Source organism: Bombus vosnesenskii, unplaced genomic scaffold, assembly GCF_011952255.1.
Source record: "Bombus vosnesenskii isolate JDL3184/JDL3185 unplaced genomic scaffold, Bvos_JDL3184-5_v1.1 scf7180000015254, whole genome shotgun sequence".
NCBI classification, from domain to species: domain Eukaryota; kingdom Metazoa; phylum Arthropoda; class Insecta; order Hymenoptera; family Apidae; genus Bombus; species Bombus vosnesenskii.
Window position 1 is genome coordinate 12,670 of NW_022883906.1, and position 18,797 is coordinate 31,466.

Sequence of the window (18,797 nt, forward strand, 5' to 3'; positions counted from 1 at the left end):
GTGTTGATTCTATATGTTGTTGTATGCGTTTCATCAAATCTGGTACTCTGTGCCGTTCACGAATGCGGTCGTATGTCTTTTGCATACCGGAGTGTCCTACTAAATCGTGATTTTCTTTCAATAATTCGTCTATTTCTTCGTCGCTATATGTTTGAATTGGTTCCCATGCAAAATTTAATTCTTTTACGGTGTCGTTCAGGAATAGTAAAATTTGTTTGATCGCGTTCTTCTCGGTCTCTGTGAAACTGTCGTCGCCTATACCTATCTTTTCGTTTATATGAATAATTTCGTTTAATTTAGTTAACCATTCGATTCCGTCGTAATTTCCTAGCTCTGTTTTGGATAATTGATAGAAAGATTTACGGTTCGGAGTCATTTTGAGAATTTTGGGTAACGCGTCGGTAGATTTTTTCCAATCGTGATATTTTTTATCGAGTTTTATGTTCAAATTTTCGCGTCGTCTGGTCAGAACATGTATTCTAGATAGTGCGTCGGCTGCAGTATTATCTTTTCCTTTCGTGTATTCTATGTCTTATTCGTATTCTTCTAGTTTTAATCGCCATCTCATCAAGCGTGATAAGGGGTCTTTGCAATTCTGTAACCATTTTAGTGCTTGGTGATCGGTTCGGATGAGGAATTTCCGTCCTAACAGATATTGTCGGAGGCATTTCACGGCCCATACTATTGCTAAAAGTTCTTTTTCTGTAGTGGAATAATTTCGTTCCGGTGGGTTTAGAGTTCGCGAGATATAACAACATGGATGTCCGTCCTGTGATAAGATGGCACCTATGCCTTCGTTACTGGCGTCAGTCGTTAATGTGAATGGTTTCGCAAAGTCTGGGAATTTTAGTACGGGTGATGAACAGAGTTTGTCTTTTAATGTCTGGAATGCTTCCTGGGTTTTATCTGTCCGATGAAATGGTGTCTCCTTTTTTGTAAGTTCGGTCAATGGTTTCGCGATCTTAGAAAAGTTTCTGATGAACTTACGGTAATAACCTGCTAGTCCTAATAACGATTTGATGTCTGTGTGATTACATGGCTGTTTGAAATTGCTAACGGCTTCTAATTTTTTGGGATTTGGCTTTACACCTTCGGCGGTTACTATATGTCCAATATATTCTAATTCTGGTTTGAGAAATTCGCATTTGTCCGGCTGTATTTTGAGTCCGAGTTCGCGTAGGCGTTGCAATACTATCGCGAGGTTGCTATTGTGCTCTTCAATCGACTGTCCGTGTATTATAATGTCGTCTAAATATACGAAGCAATGTTTATTTATGAGTCCTCTTAGTGCGGTATCCATCATGCGTTGAAATGTTGCAGGTGCATTCTTTAAACCGAATGGCATCCTATTGTAATGATAGTGTCCTTGTGGTGTGGAGAATGCTGTGTACTTTTTAGAGTCTATGTCCATTGGGATTTGGTGGAATCCGGAGGATAAATCGAGGGCTGAGAAGAATTTTGCGTTGCCTAGTTGGGATAGTATGTCGTCTATGTCAGGTAATGGATATGCGTCCTGGTCAGTTAGTTCGTTTATTTTTCTGAAGTCTATTGCAATTCGCCATTTCTGTTTCCCTGAGGCGTCTGCCTTTTTTGGTACTACCCAGACTGGTGAATTGTAAGGAGAATCAGATGGTTCTATAATGTTCTTTTGTTGCATTTCGTCCATTTGTCGTCTGATTTCTTCTTTATGGCATTCAGGCGGTCGCTAAGATTTTGTGTTAATGATTTTATTTTCTTTTAACGTTATTGTGTGTTTAGCAATGTTAGTGCATGGTAATAAGTCGGTCTCTAGATTGAATACGTCGAGGTAGAACAGCAATATCTTTTCGATTGGTTCACGGAGGGTTTTCTCTATATGCGAATGTCTAACTAAATCTTTAAACGTGGAGACTTGATCGTACGTATTTGAATTTTCGATAAAATTAGTCATTTTGGCTGGGCACTCACCACCATTGATAAAGCATATCGTTGTTGGTTTTCCTTACAGGTAGACTGTTTTTGACACTGCTTGTTTTGGAGGTACGTCGTTTTCCTGTTGCAATAAAAGTATATTATTGTCAAGTTTTAATTGTTGATTCGAGAGTTCAAATTTGAATTTAGATAGGGCTGGCAAACCGAGTATGCCGTCTTCTATAATTGGAAAGTTGTCTTCTACCACAAAAAATTCTAGAGTTTTGCCAAATAGTTTTATCAAAGCGTGTTCGTTGGTTTTAAATTTAGAGTGTCCCATCGAGAATTTCCGTTCTTTTGTTATTCTTGGTCGTAATACGCATCTTTGCTTGAGTATATTAATTCCTGCTCCGCTGTCAATGAGGAATTTATGTCGCTGTCCGTCGGATCGTAAAAGTACTGTGGGTAGTCTTCCCGTTGTGGCGTTAATTCGTAGGTCTGGTCTGTTGGATTCTCTATTTCTTCCTTGTGTGTCTCGAGATTGTGGACTGCTGGAGGTCTCGGAAATTGGCTGGGTGTTCGAAAATTTTTACATTGACTGGAGACATGTCCGATCTGGTTGCATTTGTAGCATTTTAATTGTGTCCTTTGGGCAAGTGGTATTTGTTCGGTTTGTCGGAAGCTTCTTGGCATTGGATTGGGTGTTGGAGTTGGTTTTTTAGTGATCGGATTAGGATTATTGGTTGTTAGTCGTTGCTGCTCAGGGAGTCGTAATCGTTCTATTGGTTTTGGTCGTCGATTTCGATCTTCCCTGAAGAATCGCTCGATGTCGGTGGCTTTCTTTTCGGCTTCAAGGATATTGTATGGTGGATTGGCGAGTAGTAATTGTCCTATTTCGCCTTTCAGGCCTCGGATAAAATCGATCACGGAGTCTTTTAAAATCCTGTCGTTCATAGCTCGTCTAGTAATTTCGTCACGGTATTCGTTCGTTGTACTGTATTGTAACTTATTGAGTGCTCTGCGGAACCTGATGATATAACTTTGCACACTTTCGTCGTGACGCTGTCTCGTTTCGCGTAGCTGGTCTTGATGTTCTCTAACAGAGTCTTGGGTGGCTACGTTTCGTCTTAGGGCATCGTACAGGTGTCCGTATTCGTATATCGGCATGTTGCAGATTTTGATCATTTTTAATAGTAGCGTGGGTTCGCTACACATGGCTCGTAATTCGCGTACTTCGCGTATGAATTCTTCTACTCCGATATTGTCTTCGCCGTTTAATTGCGGAATACATACTATCGCGCCTTTGGCCCGTAAGCTCGGAGAGGCGAATTGCGGTGGACGGTCTTCGTAAGAGGGATGGTTGTCTTCTTCTGTTCGAATTGGAACGCATGGTGGGGAAGTTCTATCTCTCGCGGCAACAGATTCGTCCATAGTAATAAGGGAGCCTAGTTCTGTAGTAGCGTCGCGTCCTATTTTTATTTTGGAGATATTTTTGCCTAATAGTTCTATTCCCGCTGCACGCTTCTTATTTTCGCTGTCGGCCGTCCGTTGTGTCTCTTCTACACGTTGCGCAAGAATTTCAATTTGTTTTTGTATCACGTCGAATATGGCACGAATCGAATTGTCCGTACCTCCGTTTGTAGAAACGGTTTCAATAGTTTCGACTTTGTCTTTTCGTGATGCGGGCACGATTCTAATTGAACTTATTGAGTCTGAACTACTGTTGCTATTTGGACTCGAAGCGCTTGAGAAACTGGGTTTTCTCACACGGTATCGTGAAAATGAATCCAGATTTTTCAGCTTACCGTAGTAGCTATGACCGTTGAGGAGTCTCAGCGATGTTTCCTCTCTGGTTGGTTCTAGATTCCGAATCTTATTCGTAGGCTTGCTCTGCGCTGACCGTAGTCCTCTCGTCTAGTTTCACCGTAGTGGAACGTTGAAAGTTGCTGCAGGGCTTCGTAGTAGCAAAGATTCGCACTGGGTCCGATGATCCTTCGATCTTCAACGATGCGCGTACGCCGAAATCGTAATTTCGTTTGCACTGAAGTGAATAGATCCTGGCACGGATCGCCAAAAAGGTCGTGTAAAATTAAGGTAAAAATAAGGAACTTGTTAATTTCCGAAAAGGAGATGAAGTTCTTTTTATTTTTTACTCAATTTATACAATTTTTTCGGTTCGCGATGATACGCTTTCGATACTTGGATTAGTTAAGAATTTTTTTTAGACTGACTGGATGATTTTGAAGGGAGCATTTATATTCTTCCATTCGTTGGAGTGGGAGAAGGTTTTGTTTATACTTAGTGTAAAATTCGGAGAACGGCTGGAGTGATCGAATGCCCCTCAGGCGGCTGAGAACGGATGCTGACCGGACGGTCACACGCGATAAGGCGTTCGGAATTTCGGTTTGTTATATACAGCTGCTCGAATTTCGTCTGTGACACTCTCTCGGTTCGGAGATAACAGCGCTGTGTGCCGCCGGACGATTAATAACCGACTCGAGATCTAGATACGAATAAGTATAAAAAGGTTGGATCTTGGTTTCGTCGTTCTTACGACCATATAACGCGTTGTAGGACGTGACGATGTGAAACGAAGAATCCCTTCAGAATGGAAAATGCCGCGACACGGAACGACGCGATAGCCGACTTGATACAAAGCCGAAGGTACTTGACTCGAACGAAGTCGAGTATCGCTCAAGGGAGATCGGTCATGAAGTAAGGGAAAGAGGAGCACTCGTACGATCCTCGTCCCCGTGCGATTAAATATCGCAGGGGTGCGTTCGACGGAGATCGTAAGAAGAGTCGCGATAAAGCGAACGAAGCAGGCTTGCGCCTGTAATCTTTGGAGGTATGTTAATATCGCGACTAAACGTCGTAACCCACGAACTCCGGAGAAGAGGGTCGCAGTTATTAATCGGGCAGCGATAATCGCCGGCTCTACGATATCCAACGAATTCATCCGCCTCCTCGTCCGTCGATTCTCCGTCGTTCTTCGATCGTCGTTCTTAATTACGCGTCTCAGGGGGACGAGAGCAACGCGTATCGCCGCCACGCGTCGATCGAGGAGGTATCGATTCGCTGCCGCGACCAGCGTCAAAGGCCGGGCCGACGAAACAACGTTATGCCACGCGTCGAGATTCGCGTTGCTCGGCGCCTTTCTCCGTGGGTCACGAAACCGAAAGGGAGGAAAAACACGAGGGATCCGTGAAAAGGCGTCGTTGTTCGATCAGCGTGTGTCCACCGATAAGCGAAGCGACGAGGACGCGACCTAACAGCAACACGAGCAATTCCTCTACCTCGGGTTTCTCGTTTTCTGGATGGACGATCCGGTCCGCAGTTTTTGATTCTCTACAGAGGAGTATACAAGTACTCGATTTGCAAAATGATTAGTTTAAAAGATATCCTAAATTTAACTCTTTTTTATTTTATTTTATTTTATTTTATTTTATTTCTTTTATTCCTTTTTTTATTTTATTTTACTTTTTTATTCTTTTTTTTTATTATGTACCTTGCAATTCGTACAGCTGAACATTAAATTTAGTATTGTAGGACTTGTGTGAATGGGGAGGAAGGATAAGAGAGAGTTAACAAGTTTTTAAGCTTTCATTAGTTTTTATTCACCTACAGTCTTGACTAAGAATATACAATTCAGTACTAATATATATAGAAAAATACAAATATCCACATAAAACTGTACATACAATCATACATACGAAACCATACATACAAAACCAGACATACAAAACCATACTTGACTAAGAATATACAACTCAGTAGTAATATATATAAAAAAAAAAATACAAATATCCACATAAAACTGTACATACAACCATACATACGAAACCATACATACAAAACCAGACATACAAAACCAAACTTGACTAAGAATATACAATTCAGTAGTAATATATATAAAAAAAAATACAAATATCCACATAAAACTGTACATACAACCATACATACAGAACCATACATACAAGAATTATTATACTTAGAAAAAAAGAGTCTGGCAATAGTAGCGATTATTCGGGATCGAGGTATCCCAACTCCAGCCAGTATGCTGCCATATCTCTTGCGGATTCTCCCGGCTCTCGGTCCAGCAGCAACCTTGCAGTTATTGCTTCTCCTGGAGAAGGATCGATGTTGACTAGGCTCCCTGTCCGTCTCAACATGGTGAATTGGGCCACTCGATGTCTCTTCCCTTGGATCGGTTGTTCTCGTACACCTGGCAGAACGATTTTTCTAGCCCACGGTGCCATTTTTGCCAAATTACGGGGCAGCAGCCGTATTGAATCGAGACATTGCTCGCTCTCTAACCCCCAATCGATTAGAAAGACGATGTAGCCAGTCATGGTCCTTTGTAAAAGGATGGCTCTTTCCCAAGCGCTAGATTCCTTAAAATCTACTAGCACGGCGACTAGCATGCCTGTTCTTAAACTTTTCGCCTTCGGCAAGTACTCCACGGGATGTTCCATCATCTTCAAATTGAGTGTTTGGGTTATCTTCGGGCATCCAGCCAAACGAACCCACATGGTGGTAAGTGATTCGACTCGAACCACCCGGACGGGAACTCCTTCTCGGAACCGATCGTTTGTCTTTTGTAAAATCTCCATGGCTTTCAAGCTTTCGAAAAAATTTCGAATGTTAATGTTCGACTATACTGATCTGCCTAGTTTACGTGTCTAGGTCGGATGGTGCTGGCTCCGCCGGGAATCGGACCCCCTTTATATACCAGCAGCACCGACCTTGGAGAGGACCCCCTTTATATATCAGCTGCACCGACCTTAGAGAGGACCCCTTTAAATATCAGCAGCACCGACCTTGGAGAGGTACTCGGTCACCGTTTAAGCTAAACGCACGTTTTCGTTTGTCTTGTCTCACACTTTTCTTGTCCACGCAATATTTTATAACAGTGTAACAATATATACAGGCAAAATATATAGTCTATTTTTGATACACAAGTGTCAGATATCAATTATTGCTTTCCGTTAAAATAAATATATCATTATTGGATGCTCTTTTTAACATTCCGATCCGCATCCTTACAATATTTTACAATTTTTAACCTAAAAATGTCGCTAGAAAATAGAAAACGAAAAACAATTTGAAAAGCACTAGCTCCCTTGAATGTGAAAATTGTGACGTGGGTGTATGTGCTTTGCCCTGCTTTAAAATATATCACACCCAATTGTATTATTAATTATTAAAGTAAATTATTAAAGTTCACGTATATGTATCGTACCTTTAAGAAAAGTTAACATTTAATTATCCAATGTGCTTGCGTAGAGAACAGCATTATCCGCCACATATTGCGGTGCAGTATCGTTTACGAGTAGTTCGCGTCAAACCCTGCCCTACGAAGGAACGTCCCCGCACAAAATTCAATCGTACCTAAGACGTTAAACCGATCCTTTGCAAGTTTTCTTCACAGAGATACGCTATACGAGTTCTTTGATTGATATCCGAAAAGTTTCTTTCTGTTTATGAGGAAATAATAGACGCACAATGTTATTTGCTTTATATCGTTTTGTCGCATTACGTACGATCCATTTTGTTCTATTGAGATAAACGACGAGACATTTCACAGACTTGGTTTCACGTTTGTACGGAGGTGTTTTATTGTAAAAACCACGTTTGCGAAAAAGACATTATTCGGACAACCTAATATATTTCATACGATGCTGTTGCCAAGAAATATTTTTAACGAAATGCTAAAAATTGTTAGTTGCAAACAAATACTAGGGGAAATTGTTTTATCCGCTTTTACACGCAGAAGAATTTTACGGCTCAATAATATTGCTATTGGAACGAACGAGCCGTTTCGCTAACATCGGAACAAAGTAGAAACGAATCGGTACTTATCAAGGAGAAAACTGTGTCCAGCGTGGGGAAAAGTTTAAGGACCGATGTCCCTCGATCCACGCTGGAGACGGCCGATGAAACAAGGCGAATTAGCGGGAGATCGGGAGTAGAAGGCAGAACGGGCGGAATAGAAAAGGAATGGATACGGCAAGCTTCGGCCGTGCGATTTCGTATCACGTAGCGTTATCCCCTCGTAAAGTTGGCCACTCGTGCCACTAGCAGAAACTGTATGGCGGGCTCCGAGAGGATTTTAATCGCGCGACGGACGAACGTATCGGTGAAATTACTGGAGAGCCCCGTCGACGTGCCTTTCGTTCCTGCCTGTCCCACGGCTCGGCTGCCACGGATCTAACAGATTTACCGGATCCAACGTGCCGGGATACGAAACTTCGAAACTGGCTAGAATCGACTGCTACGTTAATTGCCGGCCGCTCCCTCGCACCTACTCGTCTATCAGACGACTCCAACTAGTAACCAACGAGCAAACCGCTGATTTCAGGCGTAAATTCAGCTGAAAATCCGTAGCGTGGAACGATGAAAGTGGCCGCACGGAAGAAAATAGCCTGGCGATCAAAAGGCTGGAACGTGCTTTCAGACCCGAACGCTTAGCTGCGCCGCCCCGCACCGAGATCCACTCCGAAGCGCCGCGTTTGCTATCGACGACTCAACGTAACGTGGAAAACGCGACAAGATGTTCGAATTTGGAATCATGCGAGCCCGCTGGGTCGATCGGCATGCCATCCGTCAAACGCGCGGCAAATAAATCTGTCGGTGTAATTTTAACGAGCCGCGATACCGCTCGAGGATTATACGGGTAATTTAAATTCCGCTCGCTCGATCGACGCGACTGATGGAACGACGATGTGCCGGCTGAGCCGAGATGAAATGATAAATTCGCGAATGAAACAGCCAAGTATAATAGAATGCCCGGTTAAAGATAGAGCGTTTTAAACCGATTAACAAATAACTGCAAATTAGATCGTCCATTAACACGGTTCGTCCACGTTCGAGCGGCATCGTTCGAGAATCAGTCGGAGAATTAGTCCGAGAATTAGTCAGAATACCCTCCGATCGATCGTTTCCCCCCTCCCTCCCCGAAGTCACGCATTCGATCTGTTTCGATTCGCCATTCGCGCTATCCGAATTTAAGTTTCACGAATGTGAATACGAACGAGCCGTACGTACCACTGGCTATCGCACGATCGCTGTGGCAAAACGCTGGCGTACAATTACAATTTTTTGCCGTTAGTTGAAATATATTGTAAACGTATTTGCTCGTGCGTGGAAACTCGCTACTTCGCGCAGCCAGTCGAACTTTTCGATATTTATAGCTAGTTGACAAATACCGCGTACCTATCGTCGAGATTCTACGCAAGCATTGCGCGCGTTACAAACCCCTTCTATATCGTGCAATTATCGTATCGAATGGCCGCTGCTCGAATTTCGCGCTGCGAATCGCATTCGAAAAATTTTATTTATCTGGAAATCGAACGTGCAGATTTTTTTTTAATTCACACGACCTAACCCGAGCAGTTAGATTGGCCGAATTTCGTTCTCTTTGGAAACTTTGAGACCTCCGAACAACCCGTCTCTAGATGTCTACGATAACTTTGAAATTTCTAAATTCCAATTAATAAGTAAAAACCGGAACGACCAAAATTCCCTGGACCGCGTAATCCGCATGAAAATACAAATTCAGCGTCGAATACGAAGAGAGATGGAGTAGAAAGAGTTCGATGGTGAGCAAATCCGGACGTACGGTTTTGTAACACGAAGACGATATGCAGTTGGTGGTGGAGCCGCCCGAAGCGGATGGAAATCGAAATTTTCCGATTTTAATATCGGTGAATGCATCGGGACGCGAGAAGAAAGATCAAAAGGTTGACTGTTGACTAATTTGAGCGGCACGCGAGCCACGAGCCCCGAGCCCCGAGCCCCGAGCCACGAGCGTCGCGATGCTCGCGTGCGCCGAAGCTACTGCGATCGAGCGAGCGTCGTAACCTCGGTAAATAACCCGTCGTATAATATCGTCTTCTTGCGCTGCGGCTAACGTTTGATGATGGACGGATTTCCCGATCGCTTCTATTCGTGGTAGAGTATCGGCTACGTTATTGTCTACCCCTTTAATGTGTCGGATATCGGTCGTAAATTGTCCTCCGTAGTCTAAGTGTCCAAACTGTCTCGGCGAACACTTGTCGGGATTTTTATCAAACGCGTATACGTTTATATACGCGTATACGTACGCGTAGGGGTTTGTGATCAGTATAAATCGCGAAATCTCTCCCTTCGACAGCGTGCCTGAATCGTTTCACCGCGGTGTACATCGCGAGAAATTCTCGATCGTATGCGTTCTACTTTCGTTGCGCGGGGGATAGCGATTTCGTCATGAAACCTAGGGGTTGCCAAGTATCGTTGACGCGCTGTTCAAGTACCGCTCCTATGGCGTAATCGGAAGCGTCGACCTTCTCCTTGCTGGTAAAGGGATCGATATTCCTGGTCTGTAAGGTTGCTCTGTTGACGAGAGCAGCCACCTCCGTATTGTCACTCAGAGCGGCTCTTAACTTGGCCGCCACCTCGTTCACCGCCACCGACCTGTCGAATTCAATGAATATATGGCCGGCTCTCGTTTTACGCACCCCCATAGCTCCTTCCAAGGTGCTCCTCGCCGCCATTATTTTCCTATAAACTTGAAGCCATTCACAGTCTTCTTCAACTTTATCTAGAATGGCTTCCTTCCATCTCCTATTCCTTGGTACGCCTCTCTCTTCGATAACAACCTGCCGGTTGTTACCCGGACGCACCATGGGGATAGCTTGCTCTAAGGGAGCCCTCCTCTCCCTTTTCCTTCTTTCTATCCTCATCCAACCTTCAGAATCCTCACTATAATCCTGTTCACTCCTTACCTTCCTGATTTTCCTCCCACACGCCTCGGCGTATGTGGCCTCTCCTCTTCGGGGCCTCTTAAGTTCCACTACTCTCATTGTTTCAGCCGGCGATACCGCTTTCCTTTTAGGCTATCCGCCTTTAGTCATCATCGCTTCTTTCATTCTTTCTGTCCTGTCTACCCTTCTTTCGATCTCGATAGGCTCTCTTCTTCTCTTTCTCCTTCTAGCCTTCTGCTCTCCACATTGTTCCGAGGAAGACAGGATGCCTTTAATCAAATTTCCTATCTCCCTAATCCCCTCATCCTTATCTTTATCCAACTGAAATTTTTTGACTGAAACATTTAACATCTGCGCTGCACCCGCCAAGGCTTGTATGAACCCTTTCAGCTCAGTCCTGGAGATCATATCGACCCGACTTTATTCCTTCATAATAGGAACTTACACCGAGCCGACCGTACATACACTTAAACGATGCCGCATCGACGAGGCGAACCACCACATATGTTCGTCGCGACCCGCTAGCGCATGCGTCCTAACGTTACCCATCACGTAAATGGCGTCAGTTCTACACACGTGCGCGTCTTAATAGTAAATTTATTACGCGTATTACCGCTTCACAAAATAACGTCATCGCGAATGTTATAATAACTCCGCTATAATTAAAGAAACGAATCTTACTCGCATGGCCGCTCGAACCTGCAATATCTACGGCGGATAGTGAAGCGTTCCCGGAAAGTGCACGTGCGTGTTAGTATTTAGTGAATATTAATTAATTCATTATTTCTACAAAGCTCATTATCGCTTATGCATTTCCCGCAACGCGCGAATATCTTACATTACACGTTCCTCAGTGTGCTGTTTGTTCATAATGACAAGGTGAAATACGACAACAAAGTCGAACGCTACCGCTGATATCGCTATATACGCTAATATCGTCGCGTCAGTTATGGCGCGTTTTGACCCGCGGAATCTCTTTTCATATTTAGCCATCAGATATATCGCGATGAAATAAGGGAATACAGAGGTTAGGACAATTATCTAGTTTACTATTCGACGAAATTTTACTGCAAGTAATTTTTAAGTTATTTGTTTCTTGTTACTTATTGTTGTTTATTTGTTTCGCTTTTCGTTAATATTCCAAATTCTCTTTTCTCATCGCCTTTTTAGCACTAACAATAAGCGTTGAGAGTAATCTTGATATGAACAGGATGATCAGCATTTTTACACGAAACGCAACAAGGTTGATTTGTGTTATCCTTACTTTCTTCGATACAGAAATCTGGATCAATACTTGCATCTGGATCGTAATTCATCGTTGAATTTAACGCTGCGACAGTCCGTTGCAATTAGAAGCAACATGACCTAAACGTTAGCAAGTCTTACATTGCATTTCGTTTGTCACATCTAATTTTTGGTGAAAAGTGAATGCAAAATGCTGAAAATCAACCGAAGATCAGAAATTGAAGAAAATATCAGGCTGGCTTTTGACACTAATCTCACCAGGCCCGGTCAAATAACTGGTTTTAAAAGTTGAGAAATCAATTAATCGGAGAATATAAAAAATCACGTAAAGCTAAATGAACAAAAGATATAACGATAAATGTACAATTTTAAATTAGATATTTAAACCAGTCATTTGACTAGGGGTGGTGAGGTTAGTGTTAATTAAATGGTTTAGTAGTCGTTGAGCGACATTTTGAATATTCATTCGTATAATAATTAGCAAAATAACTTTTCTTCGTTGATTCCTCCACCATAATTAATTTCCATTATTTATATCCTTCATTACACATTTCTTAATTCCCCGTTCATTCAGGATATTTCTAAGAATAAAAATCATTAGATCGGTCAAAACTTCAGGTACTACGTCGTGATAATAAAAATGATATAGAGAAAATATCTATGGACTTCAAATTTTCAACCGTGAAAAAATTATTCTCTTACTACATTTTGGACTTAAAAATAAATATCGTTCCACTTTTATTATTTTTATATTAGTATTAAAATCGAATACGCACTCAAAAAGCGCTTAAGACTTCATCTGCATACTGTGTCATTGCGGAACAGTAATTTTAAGTAATTTTTCACTTTCTCCATGCTGTTGTTTCAATCTTGCTTTGTTTAACGAAATTAAGATTATAAAGTAAGGTAACTAAAGTAATACGTTAGACAAATGTGTCTGTGATGTTGCCAGTAGGGCTACGAATTATTGTACGATATTTGTAAATATCGACGTAGAGAAAGAATTGTGCTGCGCAATTCGAAAGATTCCTGCTGCGTAATTCGAAAGAAAGTGCTTCGTAGAATAGGAATGTTTTTGTTGATGTATACATTTCTTTGTCTAGATCGTTAACTGCGTAGCTGCTTGTGCCACCGGCTCTTGTGTCCCCACTTCCCTCGCCACTTTGGTAGTTGCTATGCGAAACTAACGTACAAGGAGTCATTTAGTCGCCTCATTTCGTACCGATAACGTCGATAGCGTTGCGTCAGGTTTGTAACGTATTATAACCTATTGGTGGCGTCGGTCTTTTATTACTCTAATAATTTAATCCAATTAAATAATCACGCGCGAAAATAATAAAATTTTATGACATAATTTTGTACGCGACGTTAGAGTTCTTGTTCGCCGATTATAATTTTAACGCTCACGGTAATGTGATCCTATTTCATATTCTTTTGAATATTCTTTTTCGGTATTAGAGTCAGTGCATCTCTCAAGAGGACAAAGCTTCTGCAGGAGCTCAAGAATGTAAGTAGTTTTAAATATTGTATTTCAGTTTGTTCTCTTATACAATAAATTTATTATACAATAAAAATGATTGATAATTTAGAAAACTGTAAATGCCCTCTTTAATTGAAATAAAGTCTTAAAATCTTAACATTAAAGTACAATAAAACTGGCTGATACGCATCAAAAATCACTGAATATGTTGTTCTCAAACTTTTATATTAGAGTTCCAATTTACATATTTATTAGAGTTTAGTCTTTATTGTTGCTAAAGTTTCACGTTTGTTATTATGTGTTACCGATTTTAATATCTTGTGTTTTGTTATAGACATATCACTACTTCAACTTCGTCATCTTCTTCAGGAGTGTTCTAACAGTGGCACAAAAGCCAAGTATGTAAGTATTTTTACATACTTACTTTCAATTATGTCTATTCTGTATATTTTTCTTTGATCACTATCAATGCAGAAATACAATTTGACTGAAAATTTAGGAGGATAGCATTTTCTGAGGTTATTTTTTCGTTAAAATAAAATAAGAGTTAAAGTCTTAATACCGAGTTATAAAACAAATGACTAACATACTACAGATTATTTTAGATTTTACACATTCATATTAGAGTCTCAGCTTTTATACTTATCAAATTTTATTAGAATTTCAATCTTTATTATTGCTAAAGTTACTAAAGTTAATAAACCTTCATTTTTCATTATCTCCAACTTTTCAAATAGTCAGCGATCACTCATCCTGTTTTGTTTCGTAACAGATTTTTCGCAGTCTGCATTTCTATTATTAGCCTTTCAACGGTTCCTGTCTGATGTTAGTCTCCCGGATGAAATTCGCTGGGATAGCGCAGCATCCACGGTAACGTTCTCTGTTTGTCTGCTTCGAACGGTGAGTCGCATGCATTTCTGTTCTTCTGGTCACTCGATTATGCCGTAGGATAAAAGACCCGAATCGGCACGGGTGACTGGTTGTATTACGTAGAATTCTTTGCGAGCATAGTGAACGCGGGTATCTTTTATACCCGTGAGTAGTAACGCTCTTTTTTTCAAATTTATTAGTTTAAGATAGGTCTTCTTGCACGGCGCGATGATAATAATTAGTTTTTTAATAATTAAGTTAAACATATACACTTGAGAATATATTCGCGTTATTTATAAATATGCATGTTAATATTCCGTATGAATATTTGCAAATGGCAAATATCTACACCAATATACTTGATCTTTAGCAATGAATTAATCGTGACAATATTAACCCCTTAACCTACAACTACGGGCATAGCCCGTAGTGCGATGATCGAACCAAACGTAAATATTACGGGCATAGCCCGTAGTACGATGATCGGAACAAACGTAAATATTACGGGCATTCTCAGACATAAATCGTAGGTTAAGGGAATAAGTCGCGTTCGTTTATTTTACTTCTCCTAGAATTTAAAATATCAGTTAATTAAAGCAATAATTTTGAACACTGCTCCTGCATTTTCGATTATGTGCTTTGATAAAGAGATTATCTGAGATTATTTCTTTCTTAGTAATATATTTAGAGTCAATTATTCCATTTGATCGAGTCTCAGTCTTTTTCGCTACCTTCTCTGCAATATTAAAATTTTGTTCTGGTTTATTAAATTAATACAGTAGTGTTACTTAGTTACTATTAAATTAATAAAGTAGAGTTAATCAGAATCGAAGTAGTAAAATACAAAATGAAAGAGCGTTAGTCCGTTAAATAAAAATTACACAAACTAATCATCTTCTTAGATCAGGATTTTCAAGTTTAATCAGTGGAGGTGGACCTGTGGTCGGGTAGACGCGTTTTCGAGTAACCAATCTATTTCAGAGAATTTCATTCGAATAATCGTCGGTAGAACTGGCGCGAATGAAACATGTCATCGTCTCTGCCTTTGCCCGTCGATTTTTCGAATTTCGTGACCGTGATCGCGAGTGGTTTTCGAAACGAACGTTAATATTGCTCGAGCATGCACGTGCGAACAGACAGCGATCGCTATATGATCGTTGTTCATCCATGAGTACTTGGATCAGCTTCCGCGATTTATCTTTTTATTTCACCTTTGTACTTTATTTTTTGGTTTGCTATTTAGAAAGTCTCGAGCTTAGATGTAAGTTTCGGCGGGCATTGCGCCCGAAGGAAGAAGAGGCTATGAGCCGAAGAGACCCGGCAAACTGCCATAGAAGAGGACAACTATCAATGACTCCTCAACCTCTGGATCATCCAGGGCATGGGAAGTCATACTTGTTACTACTTTGTCACTATGCTCGCTTTTAGTATTTGTAGTAGTAGTAGTAGTAGTAGTAGTTCTTTTGTTGGCCGATGAAAGGGAAGGACGTAACGGGCTAGAACACAAACTAACCAGACGAGAATGGGTGGAGACAGCTCGGGGAAACGCCAGTTACTTGAGCGATCACCCCAGTTCAAGTACATAATAGTTATATCAACAGTGAAACTATGTCGTTACCGTAATTTTAAAAAAGTTATTCTGTTTTAAGGCGTGACGGAATATTAATTAGAGTAACCATACGTAATTACTTTCATTGCTGTAACATTATAATGTAATGGGGAAACCCGATATTTGGAAAAAGAGCGTCAAATATCACTTTTTTAAAGCATTGTCCGCTTTTAATGGAAATAAAATAATCGTTCTTTTCGGTGTCATTTTATTCTATATTAAAAATGAAGTTTGCGTAGCATCGGTTTTATAGCATACTCGTAAATATCGCGATTCTATAAACGAAAAGAAATTCTAACTAACTTTGAATATCTCAAAATGATATTGCAGATAACTATTCTATTGTCGAAAGAGATCATTCTGAATGGCAAGATCGTGGCTTGAAAGTTAACATCTTGTCTCTGAACGTGCGTGTCATAAAACGACCTACGAAAATTCTCACAATTTTTGTTCCTCCCGGCGAAACAGTATTGACGTAAAAGAAATTTATCGTGGTTTACGTTTCACTTTAAACGTTAGGATAATAGTGCAAGGATAATAATATAGTAATCTAAAAGCAGAAAGCTGATACCTGGTCGAAATAAAATTGTTTCTCAAAAATAGGATCTACTTATGACACGATGTATTTTGCATGAATTGGGACATAAAGGTCAATAACTGGGTCATTACATAATTTTAATGAGAAAAAGCGTCAGGTTTCAAAGCGAGCGTCTTTATGACTTTCGGTCTATAAAACTAAGCAAATCGCGAGAAGTCGCAGCTGCTTTCAGATTCTATAATTGCAGAAATGTATATTATAGTGCATGTAGAAAGAAAAGATTCTTTTTAACATATTCCAAAAAAGTTACGTACCAGCATTCAAAGTATCACAAATTGCACCTGTTATCTAAATAATTAGTCGATTATTTTAATGTGACATTTTCAGTATTTCAAACAACTTGGAACATGACCATTTTGGCGGAAGAGAAGAATGATTATTAAAATTTAAATAAGATCAAATGGAGGAAAACTTATCATTCGTACGCATTACAATGTACAATTTACAAAATAATTTTCTTTCTCATTTCTGTCCTAATTTTCTAAACGACGTCTAGGATTTCGTGTATTTAAGCATTCAGTGTTTCTTAATTTTTTACATATGACACATACAGCATGAAGGGTGGGCGCAATCTGGATAGGCTTCAGCATACAGTGCTTGTGACGTTACTAGATTCTGCTGAGTCTTTTCATACACATGCAGCATATCTACATACTTACTCAGAAAATGAAAATTCCACTTTCATAGTAAAATGTTTTAGCAATGTCGATCGTTATTTACAGTTTTTACTATGTCTCCTGCCAACACGCGCTACAAGTAATCCAAGGTGATAAAAATATACGGATTCCGACGTTCCATCGATATAAACAGAAACCTATTTCTTCTACTTCGCACACTTATTACGACGTAAAATTTGTTGCCTACATTTTTATTTACCCTCGAACTACCTTGTATTAGGTGTCGTTGAAATCGTCCCAACACGCTCTGATATACTAGACATAAAAAAAGTAGAGCAAATAATTAGCAAAAATGCAGACGACCTTAAAATCTTTGAAATCTTTTCACCCACGAAAGATTGTTACTACCACATTATGGCATCCTCCGCGCTGTATATCTTTTGTACAGTATATACAGGGTGGTTGGTAACTTGGTGGTACAAGCGGAAGGGGGTAATTCTACGCGAAAAAGAAGTCGAAAATACAGAATAATCGTAATTGTATCGTTGGCGTCTGTTAGTCCAAATATCCGGTACATTCTATTAAAGTTATTTATTTAGAACAAATTGTGCATATATGACGATAGTGTTTGCAAACAAACTTTTTCGAACTGTTATTTTCTCTTTTATTTACATATGTAACATCTAGTGTATACATCGTGTAATATAATTTTGTATCAACGCGTTCCTAAATTTTGGAATGTAGACCATAAGCATCCACTGCCGATATGCCCAGCATGTTTCAGAAACCTTATTGGTTAATTATTATAATTTCGAACAAGAACAAAGCTGTCATAGCGTAATTTTATATTTATTTATCTTTCTATTCGACTTTGCTGTCAGTCAAGGTTTCGAAATATTTCCCTTCTATGATTGATTTCCATCGTTAACTTGTGTCTTAACATTACTGGATAAAAAAGAACCAAAGACTTTATATGTAAATATTTCGATAGTCTTTTGTCAAAGGTATAATGCTAAGAGAACGCAAACAAGCATATGCGTAACAATGTTGTTAGATACTTTCAAAGCAAGTTAAAGTCAGCAAAGTTGAAAAAAAAGGAGTAAGGACAAAAACCTGAAGATCGCAGCAAGGTTAAGCAATAACATCCAGTTCTAAGTCCTTTCTCTTTACTTTTGTTGCTTCGTTTGATAGTTTTAACGACAGACACTCTTTTAACAAATTACTTGAATCGCTTCTTACTTTTTATTTCTGCAAACAGTTTATGTTAGCTATGCTCATAAAAAATACTAATAATTAATAATTTTAATAGGGGAGAAAAGTTATTCCACTGAAATATAAAGTTCAATTTACCAATATGCATTGAATGTTTTTAACTTTGCACTTATATTAATTTAAGACAACTATAGAATGTTATTAATTAAATAAATTTAAATAAATGCAATAAGTATCAATCTTACATGTTATACTAAGATTCAAATATTTCCTTTCGTGTTAGAATTTGATTAAATAGAAAGTTGTATTTTCTAATTTTATTAGATGATCTTTGAATTCTGTTTGTGAGCCGCTTAAACGTAAAATCCATGCTTTTGTGCTCAGAGGCGCAGATAAATTAAGGTAAGAACTACTTTTCATAAATTATAATAAACGCATAGTACGTTTAATTATCATAAATACAAGATATGGTATATTAAAAATCAGTAATTACATAGAGATTATTTCTCGGTAGCTGTAAATTGCTAAAAAG

At 39.7% G+C, this 18,797-nt stretch overlaps 1 long non-coding RNA gene across 1 annotated transcript; it reads left to right on the top strand.

The window, feature by feature from the left end:
- Positions 1-13,253: 13,253 nt before the first annotated feature.
- LOC117241088 lies at positions 13,254-14,150 on the top strand. Its single transcript, XR_004494890.1, has 3 exons — positions 13,254-13,386; positions 13,694-13,761; positions 14,132-14,150. It is a non-coding gene; the product is annotated as an uncharacterized LOC117241088 (long non-coding RNA).
- The last annotated feature ends 4,647 nt before the right edge of the window (positions 14,151-18,797 follow it).